At 44.9% G+C, this 23,381-nt stretch overlaps 1 non-coding gene across 1 annotated transcript; it reads right to left on the bottom strand.

Moving 5' to 3' along the window:
• Nucleotides 1–458: 458 nt before the first annotated feature.
• On the bottom strand, nucleotides 459–530 carry trnac-gca (transfer RNA cysteine (anticodon GCA)). The gene has a single exon. It is a non-coding gene; the product is annotated as a tRNA-Cys (tRNA).
• Between the last annotated feature and the right edge of the window lie 22,851 nt (nucleotides 531–23,381).

Raw genomic sequence — 23,381 nt, 5'->3', positions numbered from 1 at the left:
TTGTCTAACTGAATTAATGCAACCTAGATTGTATAACTAAAATGGATGAGAGGGGGGGGGGATGGGGGGGTGGCTTGGGAGGAGGGAGGGGGGAGGGAGAAAAAGTCACTGTAAATGTGTGGAAAAGAAAAAGTGTATATCATGGCTATTGTGATTTATGGTGTGAAAAATAAAAAATTTAAAAAAAAAAAAAAAAAAAAAAAAAAAAAAGAACGCCTCAAGCCGAAATGTTGGTTATGTATCTTAAAATTCGATGGACACTGCGAGACTGGATGACTTCCTCCAGCATTCTTGGGTTTTTACAACAACACAGCATCTACAGGTTTTCATGTTTGACTAGAAAGACTCAATGGCTTTCTTCTTGGTCCTAACTTCACACAGTTTACTCGAGCTGTTTCCTGTGGTCTTCACTGAGGTGATAAAAGAAGAAGGGTAAACTGATGGAATCATTTCAAAATAGGGGGCACATGGATTTGAACCAAGGACCTCTTGATCTGCAGTCAAATGCTCTACCACTGAGCTATACCCCCATAGCATTTATTTTCAGAATGAGACAATGTGAAGGCAGCATGACTATTTTTTAAATCAGTCTAAGTGAATTTCCCAGGTTACTTGAGGCCAGACCAGGTCTAGAATTTTGTTGGAAAGATTGATCTTAAGTAATGGAGTAGTCATGATGTTCACCCTTCCTCAGTTTACAAAGGGAATACAAATGATAAAATATTTCATGAAACATATTGTGTAAATTTGAAAAGCTGAGTGAAATGCTTTATGGTCATTCTGCTACTATTTGTTATAGCAAAAAAATAAATTGGTAAATCAAAGATGTGCTCGAAACAGTCAACGGTGTTACAGCAAGAATTCATAAATCAAGGAATGATTGTATCTTTTTGAAATCTATATTTTGTTAAGAATTTGAGGAGCTTTGGTTTGCCCAAAGACTTTTGCAAATGTATACAGGTGAACTGCAGAGAGCATTCTGACTGGTTGCATCACCTTCTGGTACGGAGGTGCCAATGCACAGGACGGGAAAAGGCTACAGAGAGTTGTAACCTCGGGCAGCGCCACCATGGGTATCAGTCTTCACTCCATTAAGGACATCTTTAAGGGGCGGTGTCTCAAGAAAGCAGCTTCTATCATCAAGGTCCCTCACCACCCAGGCCATGCCCTCTTCTTACTGCTACCATCGGGAAGGAGGCACAGAAGCCTGAATGCACACAGCCAACAAAACAAAAACAGCTCCTTCTCCTTCACCATCAGATTTCTGAATGGTCTTATAGACACTACCTCACTCTTATACACTAATTATTTATTTTTGAGTATTGCATTGAAGGAACAGCTTAAAGTAATTATTTCACCTTGTTCTGCACAATACTGCTGCCACGAAACAGCAAATGTTGTGACACATGCTCATGGCAATAAAGGAAGAATAGAAAAGCCCCAGGAAGCAATCATATAAAGACACAATTACATGATTCGATGTGAACCCACCAACTTAAAAGTGCTTTCTGCAAACCTTGCTTCGCAGAAGGAAGAATTGGGGATTTGGGGGGGCAAGAACTGTAGCCATAACTCTAACCAATAATCGTAGTGTCAGCACAGTTAAACAAAGGTGCCTGAATAGCTGAAGAGGTGATAGATCGATTCTGAATTGAATTGTTCATTACGATATATATCCAGTCTGACTGAGCTTTTGGTTACAAGAGGGAAGAAACTTTCACACAGAAATCCCACGATATTGCTGTATGGAAGACCCGACATTAAGCCGGCTTTGGTCATTGACTCTGAACTGAACAAACCCGGCTTAATGCCGGGTCAGGTGTCTTTTTACACAGCAATCTGTCTTTCTGGGAGAAAAGGAGGCAGGACATGTCACTTCTTTCAGAAATGTGAACAAGAGCTGCCCCATCTGTGTCGAAATATTACCGACCAGACAAAGCCATCCTGATAAAAGCTACCAAACCTTTTGAGCACCTCAGCCTCGATTTTAAAGGCCCTCTTCCGTCCAATAATAGAAATGTCTATTTCCTAAACGTAATAGATTCCCGTTTCCCCTTCGCAATCCCGTGTTCTGATGTATCAGCAGCCACTGTTATAAAATGCCTCCAACCCATCTTCAGCATATTTGGGTACCCGAACTACATACAGGGGAGCTGCATTCATGAGCGCAGAAGTACAGCAGTACCTGCACGAGAGGGGGATTGCTACCAGCCACACTACAAGTTACAATTCCAGGGGGAATGGACAAGTCGAAAGGGAAAATACCACTATCTGGAAAATGGTCCTCTTGACTTTAAAAGCAAAAGACCTGCCTGTTACTAGATGGCAAGGTGTTGCCAGAAGCCCTACACTCTATACGTTCTTTGTTGTGTACTGCCACTAACGTGACCCCACATGACTGTATCTTTTCTTTCACAAGGAAAGCCACGACGGGCACAATGCTGTCTAAATGGATGATGACACCGGGATCTGTTCGCCTCCGTAAGCACTGCAGACCCCACAAAGCGGACCCGCTGGTGGATCAAGTGGAGTTGAGGCACGCGAACCCTCAGTACGCCTTCGTCACATTCCCAGATGGAAGAGAAGACCCGGTGGCCACCAGGGATCTCGCGCCGGCCGGATGTGTGAACAACGCGGAGGAAACACAGATGTCTACGGATCAACAAGGAGCGCAGCGGCAGTCACTAGAACAGTCGTCCATCGAGTCACCCCAGAGGACTAGACCACCCACCCCGGAAATCAGGACCCTGGGTATGCCCGCCCCACAAAATATCACCACCCTAGACTTGATGGCAGGACCTAATCCCATACAAGAGGATCCCCAGCCCACAAGGCCACATGGCCATCTAGTACTTCCCACTCCCACACCTCCACCAAGAAAGGCCGAAAGGCAGACCGCACTCCTCACCCCTATACCACTACCGAGGAGGTCCAGAAGGCAAAAGAAGCCATGAAAAATTTTGGACTTATGAACTTACAAACAAGGGAAGGAGGATGGGGGGAGGGGGGAATAACAATTTTTTAAAGGTGGGGTGAATGTGGTGATATGTAATTACACCACTAGGTCACCAGGGGTCATCCCGGTGACCTTGCATATAAAGCAGTCCAGAGCTACAGACTAGCCTTCCAGGTTCGTCTTGCAGAGACAAGACCTCTTAGTGTACATATTAGTTTATTAAAGCTGTCTTATACTCGCACTGCTGGTGTGGTTATTGTCCGTACATAATTGCACCATTGGGCCACCAGGGGTCATCCCGGTGACCTTGTCTATAAAGCAGTCCAGAGCTACAGTCTAGCCTTCCAGGTTCATCTTGCAGAGACAAGACCTCTTCGTGTACATATTAGTTTATTAAAGCTGTCTTATACTCGCACTGCTGGTGTGGTTATTTTCAGTACACTTATCATTAACCTTCCAAAATGTGTTGCTTCATTTTTCTCAGCATTAAACTTTATCTACTTCCTACTGACTGTTAAAGTGCCACTAACGTATCTTACAAGGGCCTTCACAGTTTATTATACTTCCAAGTTTCGTGCTTTTGGAAATTTTGCCCTGTATGCCTAACTCCATTTATATATGGTTATATAAATAATGGCCTTCTAACCAACCCCTAGGGAAGAAGGAGAATGAGGGGGCTCCTTTTTGGGGTGTATACAAGATAAGGTGAATAATCACAGTCTGTTCCCCAGGGGAGGGGAGGCTAAGACTAGAAGACATAGGTTTAAGGTGAGAAGGGAAAGTTTTAAGAGGGACCAGAGAGAACTGTTTCACACAGAGTGGGATAGGTATATGGAAGGAGGTGTCAGGTGATAAAATTACAACATTTAAAGGATGTTGGGACAAGTAAATGGATAGGAAAGGTTTAATGCAGGCAAATAGGTCCACCTCATACAGGCAACTTGCTTGGCATGGATGTTTGGCTGAAGGGTGTTTCCGTGCTGTGTCTATATCTTTATCATTCTCTATTATTAAGACCATCTTTCTGTGCCATTCTGTTTTCTACTACATAGACAATGTTCACTGTCCATTGTGCCGCAACTCCCTTTTATCCATGGATATCAATGTTGATGAAAAACCTAGCACTTCATCAAACAAGAAGGGAAGTCAATATATATTGCATCCCTCATTGATCCTTCAGCCCAATACCTATGCCAACCAAACTTCTAGTTGATTCTGATTTGCCTTTAAATCTTGTTTTAATCAATCCATAAGCCCGAACCTACTTCTGACCCTTGAACCTGCTCTGTTTTCCCATAGGTTTATGGTGAACTCCCAGTCCATGCTCCTGTCTGATCCCCATGCTCCATCAGGTTCAAAAACATATTGGGTCTGACCACAACTTTTTTGTCAAGGTAAAATCTGTGGGTGGACACCCTTGTTAAAATATTGAACAGAGGAAGATCATGTTAAGAGACTGGATGTTCACCACCAATACCAAGGCTTCCGTGTTACTCATCTTTTCGGAGGAAAGACACTTTCACCACCATTATCTCTGTCTATTGCAAACAAATCTCCAGCAACTGAAGGCATATTGTTCTCAAATTATTGGCATCTGCCCCGAGTCATCTTGCATTAACAGGCAGCACTTAATAAATGGTAGGGTCTTATTAATAAATATGTATTAGTCATTTAAAATTTTGCTTATGAAATGTTCTCCTTAAAATAAACTTAAATTATGAAATAGATTCCCAGCTATGCACGAACGCAGTGTGAACAGAATGAGTTCCCGTGACCTGTATAAAGCAAACTTGATAAATGCTTCAGGCATTGAGCAGTACATTCCCTGATGGATTGTTCCAACCATCACAACCATATAGATATAATCAAATGTATCTCTAATCAAATTAATTTACTTTGTCTGGTTTTGGTGAAGTAAATTATAGTTTGGATATTATGTAATTAGACTGCCAGTAACAAATTGTGAGGAGAATGAAAAGTATGAGGGGAAATTAGGAATCGGATTTAATGTTCCTGCCAGTCAAGGAGACACTGGGAGACGGCTTTGCTGAAATCTGAAGCAACAAGCAATCTGCTGGAGAAACTCAGCTGATCGAGCAGCATCCGTGGGATTATAAAAAAGGTCAATATTTCAGACTCAGTGGCCCAAAATCTTGACTTTTCTTTTCTCCCACTGATACTGCTCGACCTGCTGAAGCCTCACAGTAACAACCTTGTGGTCAACGTTAGCAAAACCAAGGAGATGTTCAAGAGGAAATATAGAGAACTCGAACCAGTCCTCATCGAGGGCTCAGCATTGGCACAGTTATTGAAGCAGTTGGCTCAAGCTGTTACAGTGCCAACCATCGGGACTAGGTTTCGAACCCCTCTGTAAGGAGTTTGGACATTCTCCCCATGTCTGCATGGGTTTTCCCCAGGGGGCTCTGGTTTCCTCCTATCATTTAGGGGTGGAGTCAATTGGGTGCAATTGGGCGGCACAGGGTCGTGGGTCAAAAAGATCTGTCGAACCTTTTAAAAAAAAATCAGATTCCTGGGTGTCAACATCTCCGAAGATCTGTCCTGGAACCTCCATGTTGATGCAATCACAAAGAAGGCTCTCCACTGGCTATACTTGGTGAGGAGTTTGAGGTGATTCGATAGGGCACTGAAGACTCTCAAAAACTTCTACGGCGGTACCTTAGAGAGCATTCTGGCTGGTTGCACCATTGTCTGGTATGGAGGCACCACAGTCATGACAAGAAAAACCTCCAGAGGGTTGTTAACGGCCTGCGACCAGCACCAATCTTCACTCCATCGAGCAGATCTACAAGAGGCGATGTCTTAAGAAAGCAACCTCTATCCTCAAAGACACTCACCACCCAGGCCATGCCCTCTTCACTCTTCTACCATCAGGGAAAAGGTACAGGAGCCTGAAGGCGAGCACTCAGCGGCACAAGGACAGCTGCTTCCCCGCTGCCATCAGATTCCTGAATGAAAAATAAACAGCAGATACTGCCTCACTTTGACTGTTTCTTGAACTATTTTGATTTATTTTGTAAGGTGGTTTATATAAATGTTTGCAGATGATGCAGCCACAAAATAACAAAGTTCGTGAGATATTCATGAAAATAAATTCTAATTCAATTTCTGATTCCTCCCGCAGATTGCTTATCCATGCCAGTCTGGTCAACGTACCATCCACAGATAACTCCTGCTTGAAACATGTCCATGGAGATCGAGAATGACTTGCATCCACTCGGAGTTGCGTGTTCTAAACTTTATACTCTTTCACAGATAGGAAGGAGGTGTCTGACAGGGTGGATGGATGGGTATTTCGTGAGATGCCTTACTCTTCCACCATTGACACTGTGCCCACCCAGCACATGGGCTCAAGATTCTAAGCCACACCTTGAATGCTCATCTTCTTCCTCTTTGGGCTGGAAATGCCAAGGACTCAGTGCGGACATTACGTTCCTTCAAGAAGACTCGGGAGAAATCCTTGAATCTTTTCCTCCATCCATCTTGTGAACTTCCCAGAATCGAGTTTGGATTCAACATCAGGCATGTGAATGATTTGGCCTACCCAAATGTGGCCACGTAACACGGTTTCTGTGAATTTAAATCAAAATAAAGTTGAAGAGAAAAACAGTTGGTGGGTATGAACCTTTGGCTTGTTGTACAAATGCATCTGCTCCATCAAAATCCTTCAGGGAAGGCAATTTGCTGATTTTACCTGGCCTAGCCTATTTGTGACCACAGATGGACATCTTAATTTCATTCCAAATAGAGGTATCATTGGAACCACACAGCAGATCAGGAAAGGTCTGTGGATGTTTCCAGTCAGAGACCCTTCATTGGTTAACACCAGATGTGAAAATGTGGTATTTCCTGCATTTTCTGTGTTTTTCATTTTAAATTTCCACCTCCTGCAGCTTTAATTTAATTTTAATTTCACTTTGGGCCAAAAGGCCTGTTTCTGTAACTCTGTAACACTATAAACTGGACCAGGGAGCCACTCCAGTTCATAGAATCAAAGAAAATAGGAACAGGAGTCCATTCAGCCCTTAGAGCCTGCTCGACTATTCAATCATGGCTGATCATACAATTTCACTCCCCTATTCCTGCTTTCTCTCCCTATCCCTTGATTCTCTTTCACCAAATAAGCTCAGACTAACCCGGTTTTGAACATATAATGAACTACCTTCAATAATGTTCTGTGCTAGGGAGATATGCATGTTCTCAGCACTCCGAGTGGAATTGTTTCTCCTCATCTCTGTCCTGAGTGGCTTATTCCTTATCTCCAGACAGTGCCCCCGTGTTATGGGCTTCCTCAACATTCTTCCTGCATCTAACCTGTGTAGTGCTCCCACGGGGTCCAACCGCCCAGTCAACTGCCGAGAGCTCTGTACAGGCTTAAACGGCCCGTTAAAGGAGCTGATGGTAGTTTTATTTAGAATCCCGTGACCATGGGGTCTGCACCCAAGATGGCAGCATCTATGATCGGCAGCAGTCATGAAGGATTGCAGGCTCCAGGGGAGTGGAGGACTGGCGCAGGGCATGAGAAAACGGGGAGAACATCTCCCATCTGAGAATAAGAAGCAGAGGAGATCACTCATGGGATGGTGACCACAGGAGCAGACCAGTGAGGGGGGGCTCTGCGGCTGAAAGACCCAGGCATGCGGCGGGCTGCTGGCGACTCGTGGTGAGGAACCCATGGAGGCTGGGGGCTGTTGGAGACGGCTGTCGGGAGGCTCGCACCAAGCTGTGGACTGGTGGGGACTGGCTCAAATCTGTCTGGGGGGGGGGGGAATGCCAGGTACCGGAACCGGGGTGAGGGAGAGCTGTGGGTGGGGGGGTGCCAAAGGCGCTGAAGGGTTCCTGACCATGTCGGAGGGTTCAGATCTGGAGCTCGGGTTGCCAGTGGTTTGTAGTGGACTCTGTGTATCTGCGGAGGCTGCAGAAGCACTGGAGGCGAATCTACTCGGTGACTCTGGGGCGGACTCTCTTTTGCTTCTCTTTCTCCGACTGTAAGAGGCGCTGGAGGCAAATTCTTCCAATGGTGAATCTATCCACCTTTCAGCAGGCAAAAGCAATTTTTTTGTTTTATTACATGACAATAAATTGAATCTTGAATCTTGAGATTGAGGTTTATCTAGCCTTCACGTGTCAGTCCTGCCATGTCAGGAATCTGGGTGATGATCCTTCAATCAGACGAATGTCCTTTCTCAGATTTCCAGACCGAAATTGTGCGCAATGTTCAGGGGCAATTGGAGTTGGGCAATAAATGCCGGGGTCACCAGTAAGTGCATGAGGATGAAGCTGTTATAATCAGCGTTGTCAGAAGTAGGAGGGATGAGGAGGATGTGTATAGAACCTGATGTAAAATGTTAGGTGAATGGGATCTGATGTGAGCAAATGGTCCTGTGGAGGGTATGATTACACATCATCAAATTACTGTCAATACCGTAGAGGGCAGACCCTGTTCAAGATTTGCTGTCAAGATAATGCCTTAAGTAATTTTACAGTTGGAGAAAGCATTTATGTAGCAGTATCCTCACCATTCAGTGGTGTGTTAGTTTTTTGATCTGACACTGATAAAGAAGCATAACCACCATGGCCAGCAACAGAAAGGAGGGGAATTTCATTTGCCCCAGATGCTGCAATAGAAGTTTATTCTCACTGGGCTTCATTTGGATGAATCTCACCCCAGCGAGCCAGTGTTGACAAGCTGTACATTTTTATTGCATCTGTCAGCTTCCAAATTGAATGATGCCACCAGTTTGATTTAATTCCCAGTGGAAAGAATTGTCATCGACCTTCGCTTCAAAAGCAAAGCAGTGGGATTGGGTAGTGGGATTTCAAAACGTTTTTTTAAAAAAAGAGCTCTTCCTGTGAATCATTTTATTGAGATTATAAACCTGGCCACTTCACGTTGGTCTTAGATTACATAGAGCTGTCTTGCTTAACCTTTCTTCTTGTATGCATAATAAATAGAGCAGACATTTATATCTGACCTAGTACTTGCACTGACAGTTGGCTGGGTGTGATGGACGAGATTGCAGCTTTTTTCTGGCTCACATAATCTCCCCTTTCAGCATTACACGAGTAAACTCCTTTCATGTGTCATTAAAACTGAGTGCTTTAAATCATCAGTTCTTATTGCATAGGAAGCATGGAGAGGAGAAGACATACGCCTGCTTTTGTTTGCACCCCTAGTTAATGGCATCACTGGTAATCTTACAAACATAGAAAATTTAAGAAGCAGTTGGACTCTTTCTGCCCATTGAATCTGTGCATCAGCTCAGCTCAGTTTCTTTTATTGTTGAGTCTAAAAATCCAGCACATTTTCTCTCAGATACCTATCCCCTAAATTTCTTGGCGAGAGAAGTCCAAGTGGTCACAAACCCTGAAGAACTGAGGTGGTGATGCGTGGCTGGAGGCAGTGTCGTTTGGTTGAGTCGTGGAAACAAACCCCTGTCGGTTCCCTCTGGTGGAGGCAGAGGATCCCACAGTACTAGTTTGAGTTCCCACCTGGTGTCCTGACCAATATTCCTCACTCAGTTAACATTTCTATACAAGGAGAGCAGAATATTTAGGCCATAAGACATAGGAGCAGAAATAGGCTATTCAGTCCATCGAGTCTACTCTGTCATTCAGTCATTTGGACACAAACGCATTGGTGTGTGAGGGTGTGTGCTTGGCTGCTATGCTTCTCAAAATTATAACTTTCAAAAGTACTTCATTGGTTGGAAATATTAATTACACTAAAGCAAATAATTCAGGCAATGCAAAAATAAAATTTATTCATTGGGCATTTACCGTATGTACTAATGTAATAGTCGATAGCATGTAAAAGTCAACCCCCCCCCCCCCCCCCACCACATTTGTGCCAAAATTCTGGAATTTTCCATAATCTCTCATAAAAGTCGAGCCTAGTCTCTCACCCTGACACTGGCAGATCTCAGGCCAGAGCATCTGCCACCTAGGTTGCAAAATCACACCTCGACCTCACCACACCCCCCAAATTCAGAGCTCATGACACTTCAAAAGCAGACTTCCTGGCAGCCTGGCTCTTTGGATTGCTTGACTCCTCAAACACGGACTTTCCATCTGGTCCCAGCCGCTCGCCCATCGGATCACCCAACGCCTCGAACATGGACTCACATCTTGGCCACCCGGCCATCGGAACGCCCATCACGTCCAACAATGCCAATATATATCGTGGTCAAATGTAGTATCTGTGTAATAGTCGACCCTACAAATTTAATGTTAAAAATACTCTACAAAATTCGATGGTACAATGTATAGGGTAATTGCAATTCAGAAAATCATATTCAAAGCATATTTCTATCTAAAAGATGCCCTTTGCCCATGTTTGGATATGTATCCCATCTTTAATTCATGCATACAAGGATTCTTTCACAGCAGGTTGGTGTCACTAGGCCAAGTCAGTATTCATTACTCTTCCCGAAGGCCTCTTGAGCTTTGTAGTTTGCTGAGATATTTCAGAGACAGTTAAGTCATCCACATTCTGCAGTGGTTTAGAGATGAATCCAGGTACAGTTCTCATAAACCAGATAAATAATGGCCCAATAAAAGCAGAAAATGTTAGAAATACTCAGCAGTTCAAGAAATGTCTGTGGAAAGAAAAGCAAATTTAATATTTCAGATCTCACATTTTTTGGGTAAGAGAGAAAACACTATTTTTAAATTGCAGAGAGGCTTAAAAACTTTCTTAAAAGACGGGAGATTGAATTGTCTGGGACTGCACTTGCTGGAATTTAGAAGAATGAGAGGAGACCTTACAGAAATGTATAAAATTATGAAAGGCATGGATAAAATAGAGGTGGCTAAGTTATTCCCATTGGTGAGACCAATGGGAGACCAGAACTAGGGGACATAGCCTCAAGATTCAGGGTAGTAGATATGGGACGGAGATAAGGAGGAATTGCTTTTACAAGTGAATCTTTGGAATTCACTGCCCATTGAAGCAGTGGAGGCGACCTCAGTAAATATACGTGAGACAAGGTTGGAGAGATTTTGACATAATAGGGGAAATGAGGGATATGAAGAAAAGGCAGGTCAGCGGAGATGAGCTGATCATCAGATCAGCCATGAACTCATTGAATGGCGGAGCAGGCTTGAAGGACTGGATGGCCGACTCCTGCTCCTATTTCTTATGTTCTTCAACCTGAGACCTTAGATGTTTCTCTTTTCACAAAGGCTGTCTGACCTGGACGAGTGTTTCCTGTATTTTCTGCTTTCAATTCAGAATTCCAACACCTGCAGTATTTTATTTTCAACATTGATGAACCAAATGGATTTCTATGATAGTCCAGTTATGTTGCAGTTATTTGATTTTCAGTATTTTCTATTTTTGATGGTAGAACCCTCTTTTGCTAAGAAATTCTTGAAATATTTGCTTAGAATTCTTTTTTTGAAGGGTTTAATGCTAAAAATCTATCTATGTAGCCTGTAAAAAAAATAGGCCATTGGGGTTAATAAAATAAAATCTAAGAACTTGTTTTGAGTGGTTTTCATTTTGACTGATGCACAAAGAATTTACCTTCATGATCTTTACCTGCAGAGCGAAACACAAAAGTTTTCAGATGCTGTAGTAAAAACAAACTGAAATGCTGGGGGATCTCAGCTGGTCTTTCAATGTCCATAGGAGAAAATGATATATTGCCGACATTTCAGGCCTGAGCCCTTCTACAGAGTCACAGCTGGTGGCCTGAGCCATACTGATGGATCACAGGCCAGTGAACTAGACTGTACTGGGCGTTATGCATGGCAGGCGTATTGCAACAGAAAGGCTACCTCAGAGATGAGAGGAATCAGACCAAGAAGAGGGAGCTGTAACACTCTTCCGTGATCATTAAAGGGTGTGTGATCACTGAGATGCAGAATCCAGGAAGTTGTCAACGCTGCCTGTATCCCATGGGCGAGAGTGGAGCAGAAAGAATCGAGCCTGGAAGGGGCTTTACAAAAATCATTAAAGCAAGATCCCCTTACAGCCATGATTCCTTAAATTCCACAGTTAGTCGGTTTTCAGCATTTTCTATTTTTGACACTTATGCGTAGAAATTCTTGACATTTCTAGCAGGACATTTGCACCACGTGGAAGGTCTGTTTGGGATCGTGGGGTGGAGACGGGAGGGGGGTGGCAGAGCAAGAATTATGATTCCTGCGGTTGCAGCGGAAAGATTTCAGGGAAAAGGGGAATTTAATTTTTTTTAAAATTTAAATTTAGGCATACAGCACGGTAACAGGCCATTTCAGCCCATGCTGCTCGATTACACCCAATTGACCTACACCCCCGGTATGTTTTGAACGGAGGGAGGAAACCGGAGCACCCAGAGGAAATCAGTGCAGACATGGGGAGTACGTACAAACTCCTTACAGACAGTGCGGGATTCGAATCCAGATCCCAATTGCTGGTGCCACCCCAATCATGGAGAGAACTGTCCCTACACAAGTCAGAAATGAGTGGGGACGGGGGAACAAGAGCAGGAACCCTTTAATTCACACCCCTTTCACAATGCTGGAGTGTTGGCACCTTGTTTTACTCTGAGTGAAACACATAGGTCTTCAGTTGTGCACACAGCCATTTTCTACAGGTGAACCCGGCTGCTTTGCACTCCGTTACATCATTAGGTTGTGTCGGGCAAAGGTCGGATGCTTTAAGCTAATTCCTACCTATTGGCATCCAGTCCAATTCCCCAACTTTAGCCCAGAAACAGTCACTAGTGCAATGTAATAGGCACTTCGTGCCTATTACGAACGAATCCTGGATTCAAACCATGTGCAAATGTGTCCAATTTCCTGACTGCCTTATCTTTAAGTTGAAGCAATAAGCAGGCCACGTTTGCTTTAATAGATCCCTGGGAGAGTTTCTGCTTTCCTTGTCCTATTTGTCAAAGCAGGCAGAGATCATAAACACAGTCAAGAAGGGTGGCAGAGAGGAAGCCAGGGAAATAATGGCAGCTGCACGCTCCCTGACCCTTCAGCTCATTCAAGTTAAAACAAAAACACACAAGATAAATCCCATCCTTATTATTTTCCAGTTCTGGGAGCAGGAGCCAAATAGACAGCATTGCCAGGAGCCAAATTTCTGAGCAGAGTGAGTGAGACAGATGACAAACCTTATTTAAATCTAAAAGCCTGGGTTTCTTTTTCCTCCAAAATAAAATAACTGGCATAATTACCATTAATAAATGAGAATGAGAAGGCAGGGTATGGCAACACTGCCCTGTGCCGGAGAGCGCCAGGAATAAGGCTGGGAAACTTGCATTATTATTGAAATAAATCCTGAAGGTAACGATTTGTGTCCATCGGTAGCTCTCCAATGCTTTGAATGGCCCCACCAGATTTTTCTTCATCTTGCTCAGCTCATCGCACAAGGACAACCTGACAAAACAGCGTTCTCTGGTCCTCGGTGCAAACTACGTAGACTCACAACCGGACATAACGCACAGACAGAGAAACAATAACTTATGCAGGACAAGTATTTCATAAATATGGGAGTCTCGAATGGTCAGTGTGAGCGATTCCTTTGGTCATTCAGCAGTCTCTCTGCCCGTGGGAAGAAGCTGTTCCTCAGCCTGGTGGTGCTGGCTCTGATCCTCCTGTACCTCTTCTCCAATGGGAACAGCTGAAAGATGCTGTGTGCAGGGTGGAAGGGGTGCTCAATGATTTTGCATGCCCTTATCGATAAGGGGGTGGTGGGCGTGGGTGGAAGGAGACTCTGCCACTCTTATGGTCCTGTGGATTGACCTCCGATCCATTTCTCTGCAGCAACCGTACCGCACTGTGATGCAGCCGGCCAGGATGCTCTTGATAGAGCTCTTATAAAAGGTTGACATAATGGCAGCCGGTAGTCTTGCCCACTTCAATCTTCTAAGGAAGTGAAATTGCTGTTGTCCCTTCCTGACAAAGGAGAACACCACAGGAAGAGTTGGGGGGGGGGGGGGGGAAGTCTAGGCTGGGTGGAGAGAGAAAGGAAGTAGGAACTGGAATAACTAGTTGGGAGGGGAAGGAGAGGGGGGTGGAAAGCAAGCTTATTAGTGGAATGCAATGAACTCAATTCTGAGTCACTCTCAAGCTCACATATCTGGCCACGGCCTTTCACACTACCCCACCCTGGCCACCCGCAGATTGGAGGAAAAACACCTCATTTTTCTTCTGGGCGCTCTCCAACCCCAAGGCATGAACATTGAGTTCACTGCATTCCACTAATAAGTTTGCTTTCCACCCTTCCTCCCTTCTCCCCTTTAACTAGTTATTCCAGTTCCTACTTCCTTTCTCTCTCCACCTAGTCTAGACTCCCCCCCCCCACCTCCTGCGGTGTCCCCCCCCCCAACCATCATCTCCCACCCTCACCAGCCCCCCTCCCCCTTTTGTTCAGACATCTCTCATGTTTCCCCCACACATTGAAGAAGGGCTCAAGCCCGAAACATTGGTGATGTATCTTCACCTTGGCTACAGAAAGGCATTGTTTGACCTGCTGAGTTTCTCCAGCATTGGTGTGTTTTTTCGCAGTCTGTAAGGAGTTTGTACGTTCTCCCCGTGTCTACATGGGTTTCCTCTGCGTGCTCTAGTTTCCTCCACCCTTCAAAATGTACTGGGGTTTGTAAGTGAATTGGGTAGAATTAGGTGGCGTGAGCTCATGGACCGAAAGGGCCTGTTACCATGCTGTATGTCTAATGTGTAAATTTAGAGGTGTTGAGTCCCAGCAAGGACAGCTTCTCCACCACCCTCTGGGGTAGATAATCCTGGGAAGACTATCTTTTCTCTCTCTGCCTCATCTCTATGTTCTCTCACTTTGCATGGATAGAGTAAATGTGGAACGGTTATTTCCCATGGTGGGAGAGTCTACAGTGGTTCTCAACCTTTTTCTTTCCACTCACATACCACTTTAAGTATTCCCTATGCCATAGGTGCTCTGTATTTAGTAAGGGATTGATTAAGGTGGGATGTGGGTGTAAAGATAAAGGTTGAAAACCACTGTTTTAATCGCACCTCATTGACTCGTTATATGCACGGTTTCATAACTCCAAATGGGCCAATGACAATTTATCTCAAGCAAAATATTTCAGTAACAATTGGGTCTAGAGCAGTGATTCTCAACCTTCCCTTTCCACTCACATCCCACCTTAAGCAACCCCTTACTAATCACAGAGCACTGATGGCACAGAGATTACTTAAAGTGAGATGTGAGTGGAAAGATAAAGGTTGAGAACCACTGAACAAGAGGGCGCATCTTCAGGATTGAAGGGCGTCTGCTTAGAACAGAGATGCAGGGGAATAACTTCATCCAGAGGGTGATAAATCTATGGAATTTGTTGCCACATGTAATTGTGGAGGCCAAGTCATTGGGTGTATTTAAGGCAGAGATTAATAGGTTCTTGATTAGCCAGAGCATCAAAGTTTATGGGGAGAAGGCTGGGCAGTGGGGCTGAGTGGGAAAATGGATCAGCTCATGATTGAATGGTGGGGAAGACTCTACTTCTATTCTATTTCTGCTCCTATATCTTATGACCTTATGGTCTCCCTTCACCTCTTTGCCCAAGCTGTTTTACTCCTTAGCATTCCTTCTGGGTGTCCTCTCTCTCTCTTGCGCACACGGCCACACCCCACCCCCCCCCCCACACACACAAACCCTGACCCTTTTTTTCTCACTCATTTTGCTCACTCTCTCCCTTCCTCCTTCCTCTTCCGTGTGTCACCCCCTCTGTTCCTGACAAGCTCTCTTTCTGCCTCTCCTGTCTCTTGGACTCTCTCCCTGGTCCTTTCTCTCTGACATGTCTCACTTAGTCTTCCTCTCCAACCTACCCCCCCCCCCCCCCCCCGCCACCTCCCACTTCTCTTTCTCTCTGCAGACACTGAAAGGTCGGTAAGGATGGGATGGCCTGCATTATTGTGAGTTAGTCTATGTATAGCTTGCAAACTGAAACTGCATGAGAAACCACATTCTGGTGCTTGGCTACTCTGCTTTGTGTGGCTTCTATGCATGAGACGTTGCTGTGACTGACACCACTGCCTTTTATCACATACTGCATTAGACAACAATTAGAGCATTTTTCCTTCCTTATAAAAAACCAGCTCAAGAAGACGAGAGCAGTTTTGTGCTGGAGATTTGCCCAAGGAGCAGAAGAGATTAGGGAAAATGAAACGCAGTGATTAGACGATGAGCAACCTGGTGTTTAATTTGCTGCAGATTGTTAAAGGAAGGAAGGCACTCAAAAAAGGAGGGCGAGAGGTCTGGTGATGAAACTATTAAATAGTAGCCTGTGTTTTGAGGTCAACACTGTGACATCCATCATGATACATTCCTGAATTCGTTCACTTTGTCAAACATGATCAACTGAGCACTGTGAAATGCAAGGAAAGAATGGATCGGGAATGTGGAAGAGGGGTCGATTTGATGTAGAATCATTGATCAAATGTGAGAATGTATAAAATGTACTAAAGTCCTTACCCTCAGGAAACTCAGAGTGAGAGAATAAGGACCGCTAATTGGTTCGCTCTTTCATAGAGCTGGTACGGACTGGTGAGCCGAATGGTTTACCGCTGTCCGTTTCAAGATTGAATGCTTGCAAGTTGTCTACATGGTGAAAAAGATTTCTTCATTTCTTATTGGTTGAGGTGAAGATGATGAGCGAACGACTGGTCGCCAAGGAAGTTATGGCGGGGTGAAATGGGGGTGTTTGTCTGAACTGGTGAATGGGATTGGTCTAAGAGCTAGCAAAAACTTGATGCGCGAAATGGCTTTTTAAAAATTTTAATTTGGACATACATACCAGCATGGCAACAAGCCTTTCTGGCCCATGTGTCTGTATCGCCTAATTACACCCAATAGACCTACGAACCCCATATGCTTTGAACGATATGGGGATAACATACAAACTCCTTAGACAACATGGGATTCAAACCCCCATTGCTGGTACTGTAACAGTGTTGCACTAACCACTACACTTCTAACACAGCCACAGATTTCAGTGCTCAGAACATCCCCCTTTCTTCCCATATTGCTGCTGGTATCAATTCCACCGGATCTGTGGAATCCATTAAATATGGATTTACTAAAGTTACAAACATCAACAATATTTACAGCTGACAAACCTGGAAGGAAAAGAGTAGAATTTTCAACCAACTCTTTAAACCAGTGGTTCTCAACCATTTTCTTTCCATTCATATACTACTTTAAGCAATTCCTATGGAAAGAAAGCCAGAATAGGAACCCTCTATTCCGATCCTTCCTATAATTCCATGAAGTCTCACCTTGTTTAGCTCACCTCTTGGTGCTAAGCGGATGCTGCGAGACCTGCTGAGTTCCTCCACCATTCATGTGTTTTTACGACAATCACGGCATCTGCAGGCTTTCGTGTTTCACTACCTAGCCCCTGAAGCCTGTTTGATGGTTGGTCTGTCCTGGTCCAGGCTAGGGTGCTAAATCACAGCAACTAGCATCAGTTTCCCAGGCATGGGATATAATATTGAACGATGGAGCCCCATTGAAGTCCATTACATCTGCTCAATGACGCTGGGTTTTGGGTAAATCTGTGCTTCCTGTCATGGTAAGCAAACACCAAGGAGGAGACCACCCCCACCGCAAGAGGAAGACTCTCGAAGGGGCAGAAAGCCTCACCCCTTTGCAGAAAGCAATAATCTCTGAGAAAATGCTTTCAGTCCATGACTCATTTCTATAATAGCACCAGCTGCAAAAACTTTGAGAAAGTTCTCTCAAATTCCTTTTCTTCTCTTTCTTGTAACTGGTAAACAAGCCCTCATGTATACGATACTTGTGCTTTCTCTTGGCTGTAGGACATTGAGTCTAATTAAAGTACTCCAGCTGAGATCAAATAACATGGACACAGCATGAGGTATTCTCAACATTAATCTATTTTGTATTTTCATTGCTGATTGCAGGAAACATGGCAGCAAAATTGTTCCTTAATATCCTGGAAAGGTCTCTGCACATGTTAGTCTGATGTTAATGGTTTTTAGGTGAGAATCTCTTGGCTTCAGTAACACTGCTGCAATTTAGAATTAGTTTGAGAATGTGCAAATACAGCAAATTGCCAATTTGTCATCTTAAAGGCGCAACTATCCTAATCCAAGCAGGACCCTGTTTGGCAAATGCTTATCATACTCTTGCCAGCACTTACAGATGTATTAGCTTTGGAAATCAGGTGATGCTACAGTTCAGAGGGGTAGGAGAGGGTAGCAGAAAAAGAAAAAAAATCAGAGATATTTACTATTCACCACTGTGACATCCTCTTGCTCCAACCCAACACAAAATGGGCCAGGCTGGAGAGAGCTCTACGAACTCAAGAGTGTGGTCAGAATCAGTATCAGCATTTATTATCATGAATGTGTGGCTAAATTCTTTGTTTTGAGGAGGATCACACTGCAAACATTTCTATAAACCACATTTCAAAATAAATAAAAATAGTGCAAGAAAAAACAAGACAAAGTGAGGCAGTGTCTGTGGTTCACTGTTCAGCCAAATATCTGATGGGGAAAAAGCTGACCTTGTGCCACTGAGACTCCTGTACCTATTTCCCGATAGTACAAGAGTGAAGAGGGCATGGCCTGGGTGGGGGTGGAGGGGGGGGAAGGTGGGCCTCCTTGAGGATTAAGATACTGCCTCTTGTAGACATCCTCGGTTGAATAAAGACTGGTTGGCTCACAGTTAGGAGGAATGGCTTGCAATGCTATTAAACCTTCAAATTCCTGGGCGCCAACATCACTGGGAGCCCCCACGTCGATGCAGTCAAGGAGGGTCGTCAGCGGTTATCACTTGTATGTCATCAAAGACTCTGAAATTTGGGATTTAATTTTTTCAGGTGGTTAATACTACATCCTTATGTGTCTGTCCTTGTTTGTTACAATTTAAAGTTGTACATAGGGCCCATATGTCTATAGTCAAATGATCTTGTATCTATTCAGATGTAAATTCTTGCTGTGATAAATATTAAGAGAGGAGAGGCTTATTTAATCCATATGTCCTGGACTTGTCCTCACCTTGAAAACCACTGGAGGGATGTGGTTCAAATTTTATCTTTAATTCTTCATGTACATTTAGAGCCTGCTCTTTTGACACCAATCAAATGTCCTATTCTGTCTTTTGCCTTCCTTTTGGCCGGACGAGCGATGCTGTTTAGATGTGTTGGTGCCTCACCCACTCATGTCCTGTTTAAATTTAGAAAAGATCCGTTACTCAATTAATAATTCAAATATAAGGTTTCAAATGCTGTGGGGACCATTCCTGAATTATTTCCACAACCTCTAGGCACAATACTAATTCTGAATGTTAATACTTGCCATTTTATTCAAGGAACAAAGTGCATTTTTTCTTTCGCCATGCAACGTTGGCTTAGAGCCAGACTGATATGTGATAAGATTTTCAATGTATTTTTGCATATTGGGTGAGCTAAATGTGCTTCATAGTTTGTTGAGTTATCTAATTTTGTCATTATTATTATGCATTCCATAAATGTTTTGTACATCTATGTTTATTAGTGAAAAATCACTAAAAATATTAAAAGAGACTTGGGGGCTCCAGCACAGATCCTTGGAGATGTTGACACCCAGGAATGTGAAGGTTTCACAGCATTGTAAGCCCCCCACTCCTAACTGTTAGATATTAAAAATGCAAAGGAGCATCATTGGTTGGTAACAGCTTGTATAGCAGTTCACCTTTGACCTTTATTTCTCTATTTTGGTCTACAAATACGATCACTCCGGCAGCTTTCTTTTTCTTGATTAGCTGGCTATTGTTTTCTCACAATTTCAAAATGAGCAGCTACCACCTGATCACAGCAAGTCCCTGCAGAACTCATTATTCAGTGTGTTTCCTTGGCTGAGTCCAGGAACAAAACTCAGCTGATTAAAGTTGTTGTCAGAAGCATACCCCCCACCATCTAAAGCTTCCCTCGTAAGTCAAGGGCTGCTGGAAGTTTCTTTTGTACATTTACAGGATGTGGATACTGGCATGTGTTGGTTGTCCTTGAGAAAGGTGGTAATGAATGACCACTCTGTTCCTTTAAAGGTTTACATTTAAAATTTAAAAATTTGAATTTAAATTTTAGACGTAGAGCACGTCATTTCTGCCCACCAGTCCGTGCGCCCAATTTACACCCAATTAACCTACACCTCTAGTAGGTTTCATACTAGGAGGAAACTGGAGCCTCCAGGGAAACCCCACGTAGGCACGGGGAGAATGTACAAACTTCTTACAGACAGCGTGGAATCGAACATGATCATTGGTGCTGTAAAGGTGTTGCACTAACCGCTATGCCAACCGTGCCACACCTTGGTGAAGATGGTCCCACATTGGTATCTTGGGCTGGGGGAGTGGGGGGGTGGGGTGGGAAAGAAGGGATGAGTTCCAGGATTGATATCCAATGAAAAGGAAGGATCACTGATGTACTCCCAAGTCAGAAATAAATCATGAAAATCTGTAGATTGAAATAAAACACAAAATGCTGGAGAAGCTCAGAAGGTCAAACAATGTCCTTTATGTACCAAAGGTAAAGATACAGAACCGACGTTTCGGGCTTGAGCCCTTCATCAAGGTATGAGAGAATGCCGGCAGGTGTCCGAACAAAAGATGGGGGAGGATGATGGTGGTAAAGGCAGGTTTAAATCCATAGGAGGAGGTAGAGGTCAGTACACCAGACCACAGCAGTACCACCCTTGTCTGCGGGTTTGATGGTGAGGCCGGAATTGTCACGGAGAGAGTGAATGGCAGAGCGTTCTGAGGAGGTGAGAATGGAATACGAGAGGGGGGTGGTGAAGTTGAGGTGGTGATGTCTCAGTAGCAATTGGAAATACAAAGATCCAGAGTGGGCAGCTGGCCAGGATGAGGTGTCCAGGACGAGGAACAAGGGTCTGGGTGGGGGGGTGGGTGGAGAGTCAAGGTCATGGAGGTGGAGGCGACGGAAGAGTTCAGCATCGCTGTGTACGCAGAACTCATTGAAGTGTGGGTGGAGGGGGATGAAGGTAAGGACTCTACTGAGGACCGAGTGCTCCATCTCAGAGAGGGGGAGGTCAGTGGGGACGGTAAAGACCAAGCAGGGGTCAGAGTGGGAATCTGTGGTGGAAGGTGTTGGGGGGTAGAGCGGATGGTGGAGGGTCAGGGAGGTCCGAGGGTGGAGATAGAAGGTGGGAGAGGATGGAGAGTGGAGGAAGAGGAGTGTTAGGGGGTTGGCGGGGGGGAGGGTGTTGGGGGTCAGGGGGGAGGTGGGTGTTGGGGGTTAGAAAAGGGAGGTGGGTGTTGGGGTTAGAGGAGAGAGTAGGGGAGGTCAGAGGGGAGGTGGGGGTGTGGAGGTCAGGATAGGGGGAGGTGGGGATAGGGATCAGAGGAGGGAGGTGGGAGTTGTGGAGAGGTTTGAGGGGTTGGAAGGGGAGGGTGGGAGAAGTTGGAGGGAGAGTATGGATTATCTGAAGGGGGATGAAGTCTGAGGGTTAGGAAGGAGAGGGGACAGAGAGAGAGGGAGATGGGGTAGAGTAGGGAGAGGTGTAGGACATTTCTGAAATGTCTGCCTTCTTCCACAAACACAGCTTCCCCTCCACCATCAACAACTCAGCCCTCACCTCCTCCTCCATTTCCCACTCATCTGTCCTGGCCCCCTCTGCTTCCAGATGCAACGAACATAGAATCCCCCCTCGTCCTCACCTACCAGCCCACCATCCTCCACATCCAACACATTATCCACTGAAATTTCCGGCACTTACAACAAGATCCCACCACCAGACACATTTTCCATTCTCCTCCCCTCTCTGCCTTCCCTAGGGACCACTCCCTCTGTGATTCCCTCATGCTCTCATCCCTCCCCAACTATTACCCACCCCCCCCCCCCACCCCCCGGCACTTTCCACTGGTGCTCCCTTTGTGGCCTTCCCTACATCGGTGAGACCATTCGCAGATTGAGAGATCGCTTCAATCAGCACCTCTGCTCCATCCGCAACAACAGTGACCTCCCAGTAACTAATGACTTCAATTCTGAATCACACTCTCACACTCACGAGCCTGTCCATGGCCTTGTGTACTGTCCCACCCTGACCACTCCTAAACTGGAGGAATGAAACCTTATTTTCCATCTGGGCATCCTCCAGCCAGATGGCCTTAACATTGACTTCTTTGCTTTCTGCTAAACTTGCTTGCCTTTTCTTTCCCTTCCCCCTTGCCTGTCTTTCTAGTTCTCCCCTGCCTTTCCCCGTTACCCACCCAGCCATCCCTCCTCCCCCTCATTGCTGCTGTCCCCTCCCTCCTCTCTCCACCTATCGTCTCCTGTCTTTGCAACCCCTTCCCCCACCATTTTGTTCAGACGCCTGCTGGCATTCTCTCACACCTTGATGAAGGGCTCAAGCCTGAAACGTCAATTCTCTATCTTTACCTTTGCTACATAAAGGACACTGTTGGACCTGGTGAGTTTCTCCAGCTTTTTGTGTTTTACTATTCCCAAGTCAGACTGGTGTGGGTGACTTGAAGTGGGATCCTTTGAGCAGGAGTGCTTCCATGCCCCTGGTGCCTTTCTGGGTGGAAGAGGTTGTTGGTTTGGGAGGCGAAGTCAGAGAAGGTGAGGGAGGATCTGGACTATGCAGGCACGACATTCTCCTCTTCTTCACAGCCTATTCACACAGGAAAGCAGGATCCACCCAAGCACTGGGGTTGTCATTGCTCTGGGAATGGCTTGGATTCTCAAAAGCTAGATAAAAATGCACTGGAATATTTTTGCTCACTTGGCAGAAAAATATTGTTCATTGAATTGAATTGCCCTTGTCACTGCACTGAGATGCAGAGAAAAGCTTCATTTTGCATGCTATCCAGGCATGTCAACTCATGGGTCAGGTAGTGCAATAATAAAGCAAAAGTATAGGCTGCAGTATTACAGTAAATGTAGAATGCAGGGTATACTGTTACACAGATAAAGTGCAGGGGCATCATTTTCACCAGTCAGAAGTCCATTTAAGAGTCTGATAACAGCAGAAAAGAAACTGTTTTTGAGTCTGGAGGGTTAGGTTTTGAAGGTCATGTTTCTTCTGCCTGACAGAAGGTGGAGGGAGGGTGGGTGAGTGGGGGTGAGATAGTGAGGTAGGATAGCTCCCACAGCATGTTAGCATCTTTCCTGAAAAAATCAGAGGTTTATACACAAGCCATTCACAACCTTTCTTCGGCTATGGTCCCCACCCAGGACTCTGTTGAAAGTTTATGGCCCCCTTCCCTGTGAAGCAGACAGGGTTTTGGTTTCTTCTGTACTTCTCTCCTACTGACTGCACAAAAATAAGCATAAAGAGATTTATGTTGCACGAGGTGAAAAGAAAACAAGGCTTTCACTTAAATGTGCTGTGCCCCCTCCCCAAAGGAGGGGTTGTAGGGCCCATGTTGAGAATGGCTGTTTTAGACAGAAGGGAGATCGGTTTGTGTGATGGCCTG

Source organism: Narcine bancroftii, chromosome 12 (genome assembly GCF_036971445.1).
Source record: "Narcine bancroftii isolate sNarBan1 chromosome 12, sNarBan1.hap1, whole genome shotgun sequence".
Lineage (NCBI taxonomy): Eukaryota > Metazoa > Chordata > Chondrichthyes > Torpediniformes > Narcinidae > Narcine > Narcine bancroftii.
This window is presented reverse-complemented; position numbering and strand designations above follow the sequence as displayed.